Genomic DNA, 15152 nt, shown 5'->3' with positions numbered 1-15152 from the left:
TGCAAAGTACAGGTAGCAATTTTCATCCGATCGCCTTCAAATTTGGTGCTGGCATCTATTGAAATTGTCAAAAATCGGTTCAGATTTGGAAATAGCTCGCAAATAAATGTTCTTCCGATTTGGACTAATATTGCAATACAGTGCTTATTTGTTAACCGAATCTCTCGAAATTTGGCAGGAATAGGGTTCCACCAGATCATCGGTCCTAAGTGGAGTATCTACTCAACGAGCGGATTTTCGTGGAACTCTGTAGAGTGTTCACCCATACAAATGATGAGCTGCGATTATAGAGGGGACATGTTTACGATGCTTTTTGCTTCGGCGGAATGTATTGGTGCCGTCAAACAGCTCGTCGGATGTATCCACGCCCCTGGGAGTGTGCAAAGCTCGACCTGGTGAGAAAGATGGATATCGCAAAGCTCACAAAGGCAGCGGTCTTCATCAAGGGATGGGGCAGTAAATTTGCGACGAAACTCAAGTTGGGCAAGCAAAACCAAGATTTGGTCGCAGAGAAGTGTGAGGTCCCCCACAGGGAGGAGAAGGAGGAAGGAACTCTCCTTGTAGTGGGAATTGATCAAGTCTCCGTGACAAGTTTGGCTAAGACTACAGGCATCGCGTACTACGGGGCCATGGCCGTCTTTTAAAGATTGGGAAGACCAGGATAGGCAAATATCCTCATATTGAGCCATCAGGCCGTGCAGTGGCGGGGCACTCACTACCGCTTAATGGACAGGGGGCCAACGACGAGACAATAACCGACTCTCTCAATATTGGGAAGACTACGAGAAGCATTGATGATAATACTAAAATATCAGGCAGTGCAGTGGCGAGAGACCCAACACAGCCTAACACACAGGTACCCGACGATGGACCCATCACCGACTCCAAGATTCGGAATACTGGGACAGGTAAAGATCGTAATATTGAAACATTACGCATCGCAGCGACAGGTGTCTCAATGCAACCCAAAGACAAAGAAGCCCATTTATTTACGATTTGGAAGGCTAAAATAGGCAAAGATCCTAGTATTGAAACATCATGCAGTAGAGGGAATGGAAACCCAATAACGCTTAACGAACAGGGACCCGACGATGGAACCATTACCGACTTTATAAAAAGTCGGAAGACTAGACTAGGCTAAGAACCTAAAACGATGACATCAGGCAGTGCAGTGACAGGAAAGTCAATGCAGTCTAAAGAACAGGGAGCAGACGATGAGATCATCACCTACTCCTAAGATGCCCATTTATTGGAGGACCAATGATTGAGGTAATCCAGATAAACCTCTATCGGAGCGAAACTGCTGCATACGCTCTGATGGAGAAAATCAGCAAGGGCAAGATTCATATTGCCTTAATTCAGGAGCCATAGACAACCCGGAACAAAGTTTCTGGACTGAATCATATCAACTACCAATTATTCTACGCTAACACTAGTACTCGGCCGAGGTCCTGCGTTATTTATCATAAAAATTTGAATTACATATCTTTCCCAGAGTTGTCAACGCCGGATGCAACAGTGATAAGACAGGAAGACGGTGGAGCATACATGGCATAACTTTATCTGCCTTTCGACTCTCTGACACCGCCACCCACGTCGGAAATGCAACGGCTGTTGAGGAAAGCAAAACAGACAGGAAACGAGATACTAATAGGGTGCGATGAGAACTCTCACCACATTTCGCGGGGTATTACCAACACCAATAAGCGGGGCCAAGCCCTGGCAAAATTCTTGAATACTAACGACCTTAATATTGGTGACACAAGACGTACACACTGGCGGTATCCATTGAGCGCTTTTAACAATATGCGGTCCGACACTTTGATCCTATCCTTAGACCAGTACCGGGTGGACGCGGTCCTTAGAGACTGGATAAACCAGATGCTAAGGAACAGGTAGATAAATTGGAGATCCCATGACGTAAATATAAGGAAGATAGTGGCAGAGGCCACACCACAGGGGGACATTTACCTAATATGGATGCTGACAGAGGAGGGAATTGAACCCTTCTGCTATGCAGATGAAGTTATAAAACTTCTTAGGCGTAAGGATCCAAACCAGCTATGCAGAGGGCCGAAATGGTCTTGCATATGGGATATGACTGGGCTGGACTGGGACCCAGGGGTTTAAATGCTAACCAAGAGAAGATAGAAATATGCCTGTTCACGAGAAAGACGACGGTGGGCCAATTTGACGTACCACGTTTCCTCAATAAACAATTTCAATATCTGCCATGGTCAAATACTTACGAGTGATCTAGGATACGAAACTTAATTGGAAGTGTACAGGGGCGGGCCGTAAGCTCAATTTGGGGCCTGAACATACAACAGGTTAAGAGAACATGTTGTCTTGGCATAGGCGGAGCGATAAGGGCCACGTCCACTATGGCACTGGAGACTATTCTAAATATCCGACCTATTGACATGCAGATTAAGTGTGAGGCAGCCACTGCGGCTATTAGAACTAAGGAGATGAAAGAATGGATTGAGAATAGGAGCAGTTCATACCATCGCGGTATAATCGAGGCGACGATAGGAAACCTGGAAGAAATGGAAGAGGTTTCCGATCGGATACCTGAAATGAACCTTGAGTTCGAGTGCGAGGCACTGCTGCCAGCGGCACAGTCTTGGATTGAGGGAACCCTAGTATTGCCATCTGGAAGATAATGCAACACGGATAGATCAAACCTTAAGGGCAGAGGGGGCCTGAGGGTCTATATTGAAAACTCAAGGGCTGAGAGCTGTTTAAGTCTGCCTGACCATAATACGGTCCTGCAGGCGTAGATCTGGGCGATCACGAAATGCGTGAGGTAGTGTGGTACTAACGCGAGGACGTCGAGTGTGAACATCTTTACGGACCGTAAAAATGATATAAGGGCTATAACAATCAGGACGGTAGGTTAGGTTTAAGTGGCAGTCTTCTATCAGACTCACTTAGACGCTTTCGTCCATTGTGATACCACAGGAACAGAAGAAGGAAGGTGCATTTTAGTTCCTACCGTTGAACCATCCAGATCACTTTAAAAAACCTAATAACATGCGAATGTTCACATCCGCTAAATCATACAGGTTCTCAAAGAAATGAGAACCTTAAGTGGAACTCCTTTTAACTGCTAGTGCGGGACACACACACAGAAGTTATTCTATAGTCTAATTTTCCTCGATGTCCCTACAGCTTCTGCAAAAATCGTTGCTGGCAACCTTCAGTCTGTCAGCATGTTTTCCGATTAGACAGTGACCTGACATGACGGACACAATGACTGAGACGTCTGTTCTAGCCAATGACAGCAAAGCAGTAGACCTCTTCAAGTCTAGATAAGGCCACATAGATTTGGAATGCTCACAGCCCCCTCTTTGTGACCATCTATCATTCGTCGTCTTTCGGGCCTGGTCCTGAAAACTTCGCTTATATGCCGCTAGAGGCATACCCTCAGATTCCAGTGTCCTGGGAGTGTGTAAGATAGTTTCCAGTCTCGCAAGCTCGTCTGCTTATGAATACCCTGGGATATCTCTGTGGCCCGGCACCCAGAAGAGGTGAATTTTGATCTGTTCAGCCAACTCGTTAAGAGATCTGCGACAGTCGAGGGCGGTTTTTGTGTTCAGGAATACGTTCTCCAGGGATTTAATGGCTGCCTGGTTGTCTGAGATTATATTTATGCCAATCGTCGTAATGACATTATAACTTAGCCATTCCACCTCTTTCTTAATTGCAAGGATCTCTACTTGATATACACTGCAGTGGTCGGGTAACCTTTCTGATATGACCAGTTCTAGATCTTTAGAGTACACCCCAAAGTTTAGTTTGAAACCATCCGTTTAGAAGTCTATGTAACTTCTGTTACCTGGGATATCGTAGTTCCAATCGGTTTTAACAGGAATAGTGGTACAGTAATTTTTATCAAAAAGCGGCTCAGGTATGTTGTAATCCACACTGCCTGGAACATCGGATATAGTATCAAGGATAACACAGTGTCTGTAGCCGCCACATGACTAATGAGAAAGCTACCTTAACCTCACAGCAGTGGTCGCTGCAATTTGGCTAGCCACAATGTCCAGGGGCATAAGATAAGTGGAGAATATTCCATTTCCAGGCTTTCTGTAAATGGAATATTCTCTCCACCCTAGGAGACAGGTTACTCTGTAGGCAACTTGTATCTCCTGTTGAAAAGAACTACTTCCGTCTTGCACGGACTTATACCTAGACCACTTTCGGTAGCCCACTTTTTTGTTGCACGTAGAGCTTCCAGAAGTATATCTCTTAGAGTGCAATTGCCATGTCATCAGCATACGCGACTACTTTTACGCCTTTTTCTTCCAGAGACAATAATATATTGTTAGTAGCTATATTCCAAAGTAAAGGAGACAGTACACCTCCTTGAGGAGTATCACTGCTGACCCTTAGACACTTAGATACACAGATCCCAAGCCTGCCTTAATGCATCTTTTAGTAAGTAGGTTAGGTTGAAAAAAAGGTGCAGCTATTAATCCGCCCCATGCCACTATGGACATACACCTAAGCCAGTAATCGGCTTGTTGTGCGCTCTAAAAACTATAAAGTAACCTCTAAAAAGAAAATTTTAAGTTAGGAATTCCGTGCTACTTACAAAATCCTTAATTGTTTTCAATGCCACTTCCCTAAGTTGGTTCATGTCTGATATTGTGTCTCCACCTAAGTACCGGTATCTGTTGGACGCGAAAGCCGGGCAATGACAAAGGAAATGCTCCAAGGTCTCATCATCTTCCCCGCATGCCCTACAAATGGTATCACTTGCCGCATCGATTTTACATAAGTGAGCCCGTAGTAGGATATTTCGTCGTAGGATATTTCGATGTGTTGCAATTGGAATGACAAAATGAATATACCCCCATCCTTCGGTGGTGGGTATAAAAATTTAGATATTAAAGCAAGTATGAGCGTTCTAAGTTCCACCGGCCAGAATCTTGGGAACCCACCAACATGGATACTGCTAAAAATGTATACAAAATACATTTTAGTAGAAGGGCATAATTTTATTCTGCATACCAAACTTCTGTCAAACCAACAAAAATAAAAGCTTCTAGGAATCAAACAAGAATAATCGATAGCCCGGTTTACATGGAAGCGATAATAAGTTATAGACTGATTTTGTCAGTATTTGGCACAGATATTGAAAGTCTTAATAGAACACCGCATGCAATTTTGGTCCAAATTGGACAAACATTTCGGCTTGTAAGAACTCAAGAAGTCAAATCGGTTGATCGGTTTATATGGGAGCTATGTCAGGTTATAGACTGATTCGGACCGTACTAAGCACAGTTGGAAGTCATAACGGAACACTACGTGCATAATTTCAGCCAAATCGGACAAAAACTGTGCCTTGTAAGGGCTCAAGATGTCAAATCGGGAGACCGGTTTGTATGGGAGCTACATCGGGTTTCGATTTGGACCGTATTTATCACAGTTGTTGGAAGTCATAACAGAACACTACTTGCTCAATTTCAGCCAAATTGGACAAAAATTGCGGCTTGTAAGGGCGCTAGAAGTCAAACCGGAAGATCGGTTTAAATGGGAAATATATTAGGCTATAGACGAATTTGGACCGAAATGTTGGCACAAATGTTGAAAATCATAATGGAACACCACATGCAAAGTTTCAGAAATTTCAAAATTGCGGCTTGTAAGGGCTCAAGAAGTCAAATCGGGAGATCGGTTTATATAACAGCTATATCAGGTTTTAGATCTATTCGAACCGTACTTAGCGCAGTTGCTGTAGCGCAGTCATAACAGAACACTACGTGCAAAATTTCAGCCAAATCGGACAACATTGCGTTTCCAGGGGCTTAAGAAATTAAATCGGGAGATCTGTTTATATGGGAGCTATATCTATATCTGAATGGGTATGGCCCATTTGCAATTTTCAACGAACTACATAAAAATTTAGTATCTGTGCAATATTTCAAGCGACTAGCTTTTTGCGTTCGACCACTATCGTGATTTCGACAGACGGACGCACGGAAATGGCTAGATTGACTCAGAACGCCGAGACGATCAAGAATATATATACCTTATGAGGTCTTAGACAAATATTTCGAGTTGTTACAAACGGAATGACTAGATACCCCCGTCCTATTGTGGTAGGTATAACAACTTTTCTCGATAAAGACTAATCAATGAAAATGTTTATTTTGACCCAAAAAATACACTTTTTTCGCATCTTTTTACTGTATAACTCTTAACTGAATAATCAGATATGGACACTTACTAAAAATGCAAGGCAATCTCGGCCAAATTTCAACAAATAAAAATTGTAGGGCCTAATTTTACTCAAGATCCAAATTTCTTCCAAATCGGGCAAAAATTTAATCTTTTATGAGACATAGAAGGTTAATCGAGAGATCGGTTATATTGGAGCTATATCTGTTTATTAACCGCTTCGGATCATACTTGGCAAGGATATTAGAAGTCTAACAGAAATATTTTTGCGAAATTGGCTGAAAATAGAAGCCTCTAGGGGCTCAAGAAGTCAAATCCGTGAATCGGCAAATGGGTTTTATTAACTGATGAGGATCATAGTCGGCATGAATGTTAGAAGTCAGAACAAATGTCCTTGTGCCAAATTGAAACTAAATCAGGGGAAAACTGAGATTTCCAAGTGCTAAAGAAGTCGAGGTGTTTAGACCGATTCGGATTATACTTTGCACGGATGTTGGATGTTATAACACAAGTCCATAAGCCATATTCTAACCAAAACAAACGAAAATTTTGGACTCTAGCGACTGCAGAAGTCAAAACTGGGGATCGGTTTATAAGGGGGCTATATCTTAATCTGAACCGATATGGCAAATTTGCAATATCCAATGACCTACAACGATATGAAGTATTTGTGGTAAATTGTGAGCGTTATTTCCACAAGCGAACGGTCGGGAAACTGACGAGCAGTTGAACGGCTGACAGACATGGATAGATCGATTTAGAATGTCAACATCAAAATATATATATACGACGGATGCCTTGTTTATATCGGGATAAGAGAACAAAAACAAATATTAATCATCGAAAATCGCTTTATTGTTTTTCACAAAATATTTCCCATTAGGTTCTATAAACTTTCGCATGCGTTTGAACCAATGTTCGAAGCACTTTTGCCACTCTGATTGAGGTATCTCCAAAACATGCATTCTGAACGCATCAACCGCTTCTTCAGGTGTCAAAAAACGTTGACCTCTCATTTTATTTTTTACGTACGGGAATAATTAGAAGTCATTCGGTGCCAAGTCAGGACTATTCGTCGGATGACACATCAAATCGATGTATGAGTGCTCATAAATGCAGAAGTTGGAGCCGATGTGTGAGAGCTCGCATTGTCGTGGGGTCGGTTGATTTTCCTGATTTCTTTGAAGACAAGTGACAAAGAAATGGTTGTGTAAACTCAAAATTGACTTTTCTGCGCTGTTTTAGTGGTACGATTGCGACATGTCCGCACAGTCGATTGCTGTTTACTTTCGGGCTCTTGCGTGTAAATTCACAGATTTACGACGATATCCAAAACAGAACTTTGTCTAGTTGTTTCCTCCACCTGTAAAGTAACAAAAAATCGAGTTAGTCCCTTTTTATATAAAGCCATATATAAGCGTTAGTTATCTTTCCATGATTCGAACTGAGTTAATCTGAAATTGAGAAATGTCCATAAAAACTGATTGGTCTTTGCAATTATAAAAAATTTAATTCTATATACCCAACCCAAGATTGACTAATCATAAATCTTTGTTTCAAACATACAAACAACAGTCAACAGTTGTTGACTGTTAATAATTTCCAATTATTTTAATCATATTACAAAATTGAATGCAAACTTTTATTCGAAATGAAAACAAATGACTAAAGTCAGACACTCTCAAAGTTATTTTTTTTCTCGGAAATATTATCTGTTTATGGGACAGTTTTTGTCCATTTTCAGCACAGGAGGTGCGGTTGGGTCTTTTTAACTACGCGGTGACTATTTTAATCGTCATTTTACGTGTGATTTAACAATGTAAACACTGCAATTTTGTTGAGCGTACCAAAATGTTCAAATTGTTGTTTTCATTTACTAAAACCTTTTGTTTTTGCATTTTTGGAGCTATTGTTTTTGGTGCTTGTGCCATATAGTTTGTTGACCATAGTTAATTTAAGCTTTGTTTCGAGTGTACTACATGAGTTTTTTGTTTTTGATATTTTCGATTGTAAATTTTATGCTCTATGCAGTAGTTGGAAAATAAGGAAACATTTCTCGTATGTGTTGATGTAAGCAAAAGTTTGATTAATATGCATATAAAATATATACAACTTTTATATCTATACTAGCTGACCCGGGCCCGCTCCGCTGCGCCTTCTTTTACTTTATATGGAACAAAAGTTTCCTTGGAATATTTATTTTCGACAATTAAAGATCTTTTAGTGAAATACCATGCTAACTTGACTAACAGTTTAACAATTTATCTTTATCTGAATCCCATATGGTCTTTATTGGTCTACGAATTTAAGTTTGGATGTAAGGTGTACTCCATTCTTAAAATAGTTCATTTCAGCCCGATATTCTCATGATGTCTGATTTAGTGGTGTTTTCGGGGGAGAGGTGGTCCCCCAGATACTTGGCCCTGAAAAAATATCAGCATCGTGTTCTTCTCTCAAATACCATTTATTTAAACCCCATATTGCCATTGGCTTGAGATGTGTTTACAGGATGAGGCGTCCCCCAAACACAGGGCCCCAAAATAGGTTATCAAATTCGTTTTCTAATCTCAAATACCTTTAATTAGAGCCACATATTTGCATGGTGGATAAAGTTTTTCCCTTGGGGGGTGTTATTTGAGCCCCATATTGCGATGGTCACTAAAAAAATGCTGTTTGTGGGGTATTTTGGGAAAGGGTTAGACTCCCAGAAAATTGGTCCCGAAAATGGGTATCAATTCTTGCTCTACCCCCAATACCTGTTATTTAAGCTCCACTTTGACATGGTCGGTAAATATGGCCGATTTAGGTGTATTTTGGGGATTGGAGTGGTCCCCCACACACTAAGCCCGGAAAATATAACAGCAACGTGCTCTATTCTCATATATCATTTATTTGAACCCCATATTGCCATTGCCCTCAAAATTGGATATCAAATTTCAATCAAATTTATCAAATTTTCTAATCTCATTTAAACTCCTTATTGCAAAAGTCAGCAAATATGTCCGGTTTGGGGTATTGGCCCTAAAAACTATAAATATTTGGTTCCACTCTCTTTAAGACCCAAATTGCCTTGGTGAGCAAATACACCCTATTAGGGGTTTGTTATGGAGGTGTGGTTGGCTTTGAAAATATATATCGGATTCGTGTTCCATTTTAAAAACCCTCTTATTTGAACCTCATATTGCAGTAGTCAGAAAATATATACTATTGTATTTGGGTGCTGTTGTGGGGGTGGGGTGGCCATATAGACACTTTTCCGAATATTGATATCAAATTCGTGCTTTACTCCCAAAGACCTTTCATATGGGCCCCATATTGGTATGGTCGTAAATTTGACCACTTTGGGGGATGTTGAGAGGTGGCCCTCCAAACACTTGGTCCCATATTTGGATATCAGATTCGTATTCTACATGCAAATACCTTTTATTTAAGCCCCATATTCCCAAGGTCAGTAAATAAGTCCAGTTTGGGGGATGTTTTGGGGAAGTGGTGGACCCCCAGAAACGTGGTCCCACATTTGGATATCAGATTCGTATTCTACTCGCAAATACCTTTCATTTGAGTCCCATATTGCCATGGTCGGTAAATATGTCCGATTTAGAGGTGTTTTGGGGCTTGGGGTGGTCCCCCTAGCACATGGTCCGACAATTGGATATCAGATACGTTTTCTTATCCTAAATACCTTTCATTTGAGTCCCATATTGTCGTGATTGGTCAAAATATATGTTAGGTAGGTTTTAGGGTGGGGCAGCCCCCCTAGGTACCCCATCCGAAATTTGGAAACAAAATTTTTATTTTTAGGATACTATATGAGAGCACACTAAATTTTGCTTAAATCGCACCACCCATCTCCGAGATCTGGCGTTATTTCCTTTTTTTGGTGAGATAGGGGGATTGCCCTCTGAAACGTCCTTTCATTTGAATACTTTATATTTTCGGTCATCCTACATGACAGTTTGGCGTTGTATTTCTTGGGAGGAGAGGTTCGATCCCCCTGACGCTAAGAACCAAACGACAATTTATTTGAATCTTTTATTGTCGCCATCTACTGTCCTGAGGAACGGTGGGACGTGACCCAGATCCACGTCCTATAGAAGAGTATTTAATAGGTGAGCCGGTCCCAGACTCTGTCCTAAATGTGTATACCAGATTCGAAGTCAACTCCCAAAGACCTTTCATTCGATACCCATTTTGTGACGTTGCAAATTTACGCCCGTTTTGTAGTTGGGTAGGCCCCCTAGACACCTTGGACCAAATTCTTATAACGGATGAGTACTCAGCTTCCAAATATCTTTCGTTTGATAGCCATATTGTCCCAATCAGAAAATTTTGTCTCGCTGGGGGGTTTTGAGGGAGTGGGGGGGGGGCCCTCAGACACCGAAAAATAAATTTTTGTGTCAGATTTGTATATACTTTTAAATACCTTTCATTTGATACCCATACTGCCCAAAGTGGTAAAACTGTTCTGTTAGGTAGTGTTTTTGGAGGTGGGGGACGCCCCTGACACTCAGGGTAACATTTTAATGCCAAGTTTGTACTCTACTCTTAAATACCTTTCATTTGATACCCATATAACCAAAGCAGTGAAAGTGCCCCTTGGGGTTTTTTGGGGGACTCCCGAAAATAAAGAGTGAAATTTGTATACTAAATTCGTTCTCCACTCTTAAATACCTTTCAAATGATACCCATATTGTCTCAATCGGTACACATGTCCGTTCGGGTGTATTTTGGGATGGGGCGGCCCCCCATGTTATTTGACCCCAAAATTGTATACCAATTTTGTGTTTTTGGGGTACTATGAGGTGACATACATTTGCTTAAATCGGTGCACGCATCTCCGAGATCTGGCGTTTTTGAAAATTGGGGTAGGGGGGAGGGTCCGGTCGTGCGATTTGACGTCGTTTGACTATTTCCTGTGGGGCTACTTCAAGTCTATAGTATATGCCAATATATATTTATTTACAGGTAGTGGCAGTTGCCCAACAACAAAATATTGAGTACACTATCTGTCACAATCAGTAATTATTGCAACTCTGATTTTGGGTATGTTACTAGTTCGCGCCATTTTCGTTGTTTGTGTGTGTAATGGTTCCTAACTATAATACACACACACAACAGCTGTTTACGGTACACTACCTGGTAATTATGTCATGGGTCTATGCCAATAAGCCAACGACGAATAACGAACGCGAAATTGCAGCAGTATTGACCGATTTACTGGACTTGAAAACTGTCGAAAAATGGGTTTAACGTCTGGACTTCTGCAAGCGTACCCTGGCCATGCAAAAGAAATCAAGTTCCATATATAATGAGGTCGAACGTACTTTCACAGAAATAAAGAATTTCATTGATATCCACAAGCGTTTTTGTTTTATTAAAAAAAGACCTTTGTAGCTCTCTTATTAAAAAAGCCGACACTGCCTTAATTTTTTTTCACAAAAATACCCAAAATGCCAATTTCACACAGAGATGATTTTCAAATTGCTATTTTTTGTAAACTAGCCACATTTTTTGCATATGTTTAAGATACATATGAAGAGAAACCCAATAAAAACGTGCTAAGTTTGGCTGGGTCGAACTTTGGGAACCCACCACCATTGATTATGCAAAAAATTTGCACAATATAAATTTAGTTGAAGGGCATAATTTTACCCTACGTTCCAAATTTCTGCCGAACAAGGAACAATTCTGAGCCCTAGAAACCGACCATTTAATGATTGGTATGACCACTGAATTTTCGAAGTCACTTTCCTTTGCAAGAGATCGTGGATAAAACTCTGGTTGGCTAACTTTTATATCCCGACTATGAGTTGACAGTCATATTTTCTATTTTGAGAGAGCGTTAGTGACATTACTTGCCTGTCATTGGTTTTCGATTAAACGATTGATTGGGAATACATACGAGCCTTCTTGATGTGCAGAAGGCGAACAGTAGATATTTTTTTGGATAGCGGCTTGAAAGTTAACACGCGGAGAAGTACTCAAGACAAGCTTTTTGGACAACCTAATTTGGGGAACATAACCTCATCACAGGCCGTTTGCGTTGAATTAAGCCTCCTGATTTTGATTGAATCATCAAAAGACAAGTTTCTGAGAGTGAGGACGAATACAAGGCAAACAGACTACTTGAGGCTCAATTGAAAGTTAAAGACGGAAATCTGGATATTAAGACTCTTGGAAGACATATGTAGCTTCTATCTTTGGAAGTAAAGTTTTATTAAAATAAATACTAATCTAAAATTAATTAAATGAAAATAAATTTTACGATATGAAACGTTAATTTAAAAGACAAGTTAATCATTGCTTGAGTCAAAAAATTAGTAAACATTTTGTTAAAAATAAAATGTATTAAAAATCTTACTCTAAGTCTTAAGAATTTTCTTTCATGAAAGTGCCTTTTTTATTTAACTTGCCAAATTGCGATAGGTCCAAAACAAAAATTCCGATTTATAGAGACAAATCAAAAGCAGATGGTAACCAAACCTTTGATTAGAGCAAAGGGAACATATGTAAAACTTCATCACCTTCTTTGTCAAATACTCAATAATCATAAATAGCATATTAAAATCCAGGCGCACAAACATCATTTCATTTTCATAAGCTCGATTGCAACCTGCATCAGACTTGCTGAAGGTCTTCATCAAACCCCGACTGCAATTCAAATGTTGGGTACTAATGATCATTAAATATATTTTTTATCGGGAACTATAACCAAGCCAGCCTATACCCAGCCTTGAAAAAGACAAGTCTCATTACAGGCTGGCTTCCCTATAGATGGCACACGATTTAGAGATGCCGCCTTAAAACCTTTAATCGCTAGTTGAAGCCGCTTCTGTAGGGAAGAAAAGCCTCATTGTAGGAAGTGATGCTAATGCACATCACCAGATACGGGGAAGTTTGGATATCAACGAAAGGGTCGGGCTGTTTATTGGCTATATTATATATTGCAGTATGGCGATTTCTAATAAAGGGGATAAGCCGACCTTTATTACCGATGACCGACCTTGGATGACCACAGCTTCTCCGATCATCGTTATATTAGTTTCAGCCTTGGAGAAAATACTGGAGTAGTGGTCCCTCAGCCAAACAGAAGAAAGGCGGATTGGGATACATTTCGGCACAAATTCTGCACGTCTATCCCTTCTAGACCAGAAAAGGAAGTGGAAACTACGGAGGATATAGACATAGTAGTCAGGCGGATCACGAAGGCCCTGAATGACTCGCTTGCGTCAGAATGCCCAGGTGCCAAGCCAAGGGGCAAACAACGACAGCCATGGTGGACCCCCGAGCTAGTTGGTCTAAGGAAGGACTGCAGAAAACTCTTCAACAGAGCAAAAGCCACATGACCACTTCCCTGCAATTAAGGAAGTGGTGGAATGGCTAAGATATAATGTCATTACGACGATTGGCATAAATATCTTCTCAGGCAGCCATTAAATCCCTGGAGAAAGTCTTTCTGAACACAAAAACCGCCCTCGACTGTCGCAGATCTCTCAACGAGATGGTTGATCACTTCAAAATTCACTTGTTCTAGGTGCCCGGCCACTGAGATATCCCAGGCAAATGTAAAGCGGATGAGCTTGCAAGACTAGGAACTACCCTACTCATTCCAGGGATACTGGAATCTGTTAGTATGCCTCTGGCGACATGTAATCTAAGTTTTCAGGACCAGGCCCGAAAGACGACTAATGATAGATGGTCACTAAGAGGGGGCTGTGAGCATTCCAAAATTATGTGGCCTCATCTAGACTTGAAGAGGCCTACTGCTTTGCTGTCATTGGCTAGAACAGACGTCTCAGTCATTGTGTCCGTCATGCCAGGTCACTGTCTAATCGGAAAACATGCTGACAGACTGAATGTTGCCAGCAACGACTTTTGCAGAAGCTGTGAGGACATCGAAGAAGAGGAGACTATAGAACTCCTTCTGTGTGTGTGTCCCGCACTAGCAGTTAGAAGGTGTTCCACTTTAGGTTCTCATTGCTTTGAGATCCTGTCAGATTTAGCGGATGTCAACATTTGTAAGTTATTGGGCTTTTTAAATCGATCTGGATGGATCAACGGTAGGAACTAGAATGCATCTTCCTTCTTCTGTTCCTGTGGTATCACAATGGACGAAAACGTCTAAGTGAGTCTGATGGCAGACTGCCAATTAAACCTAACCAAAACCAAGCAAAATTGGATTAAAGCGCATGTATATGCCTTTGATAAATGCGACGCGAGGGAGTTAAATGTGTTACGTCATTAGGCGTGAAATTTTTTTTTTGTTTATTAGACCAAATCGAACGGTCAAAGTTTTGCAAACATAATTTTTCTGAAATTATTTCTAATAAATTTGCTAAATAATGAGGATTTATATCATATGGTATATATCAAAATGCACTTTTATAAAAAAAAATTAAGAATTAAGATAATCAAAACTTTGTTGTAAGTTTTTTCTATTTTTTTTGATCGAACAAATTGCGAAAATTTGTAAAATGAATTAGTAGATACTTTAAGTGTTTTCCTCAAGGCATGTGGTAATGTTAAGTTAGGATTACAAATTTGGGCTTCTGGAAAAAGGAAATTAGGCGCAGCAGATCTCTCATTTCACCAGAGAGATTAAGGATAATCGAATGACTTCTAGCAAAAATTAATCGGGAATCTTCAAATAGTTTTAACCATATTCACCTCGATAATGGACCTCTTTAGATTTCAAAAAAATAGAGAGTCTACAATATTTTTGTAATACACATTCGTTTTGTCAGGGAAGGACGAGAACCCCCCTGCCGAATGTAGCTAGTTGTTAAAGGCTCCCACAGTCCTCTTTCTGATAAGACAAACCCCACATAAACAGCCTACCGTCGGCGGACACCACGTAGTGGGCGTGGACATCTTGAACTATATTTCAATTAGGAGAAGCCGAGTGGGATTTCGAAAAAGGATTCCAAAGGACATTTACATTACAAACAAAGTTACACGGC

Source organism: Stomoxys calcitrans, chromosome 1 (assembly GCF_963082655.1).
Source record: "Stomoxys calcitrans chromosome 1, idStoCalc2.1, whole genome shotgun sequence".
NCBI lineage: Eukaryota > Metazoa > Arthropoda > Insecta > Diptera > Muscidae > Stomoxys > Stomoxys calcitrans.
This window is presented reverse-complemented; position numbering follows the sequence as displayed.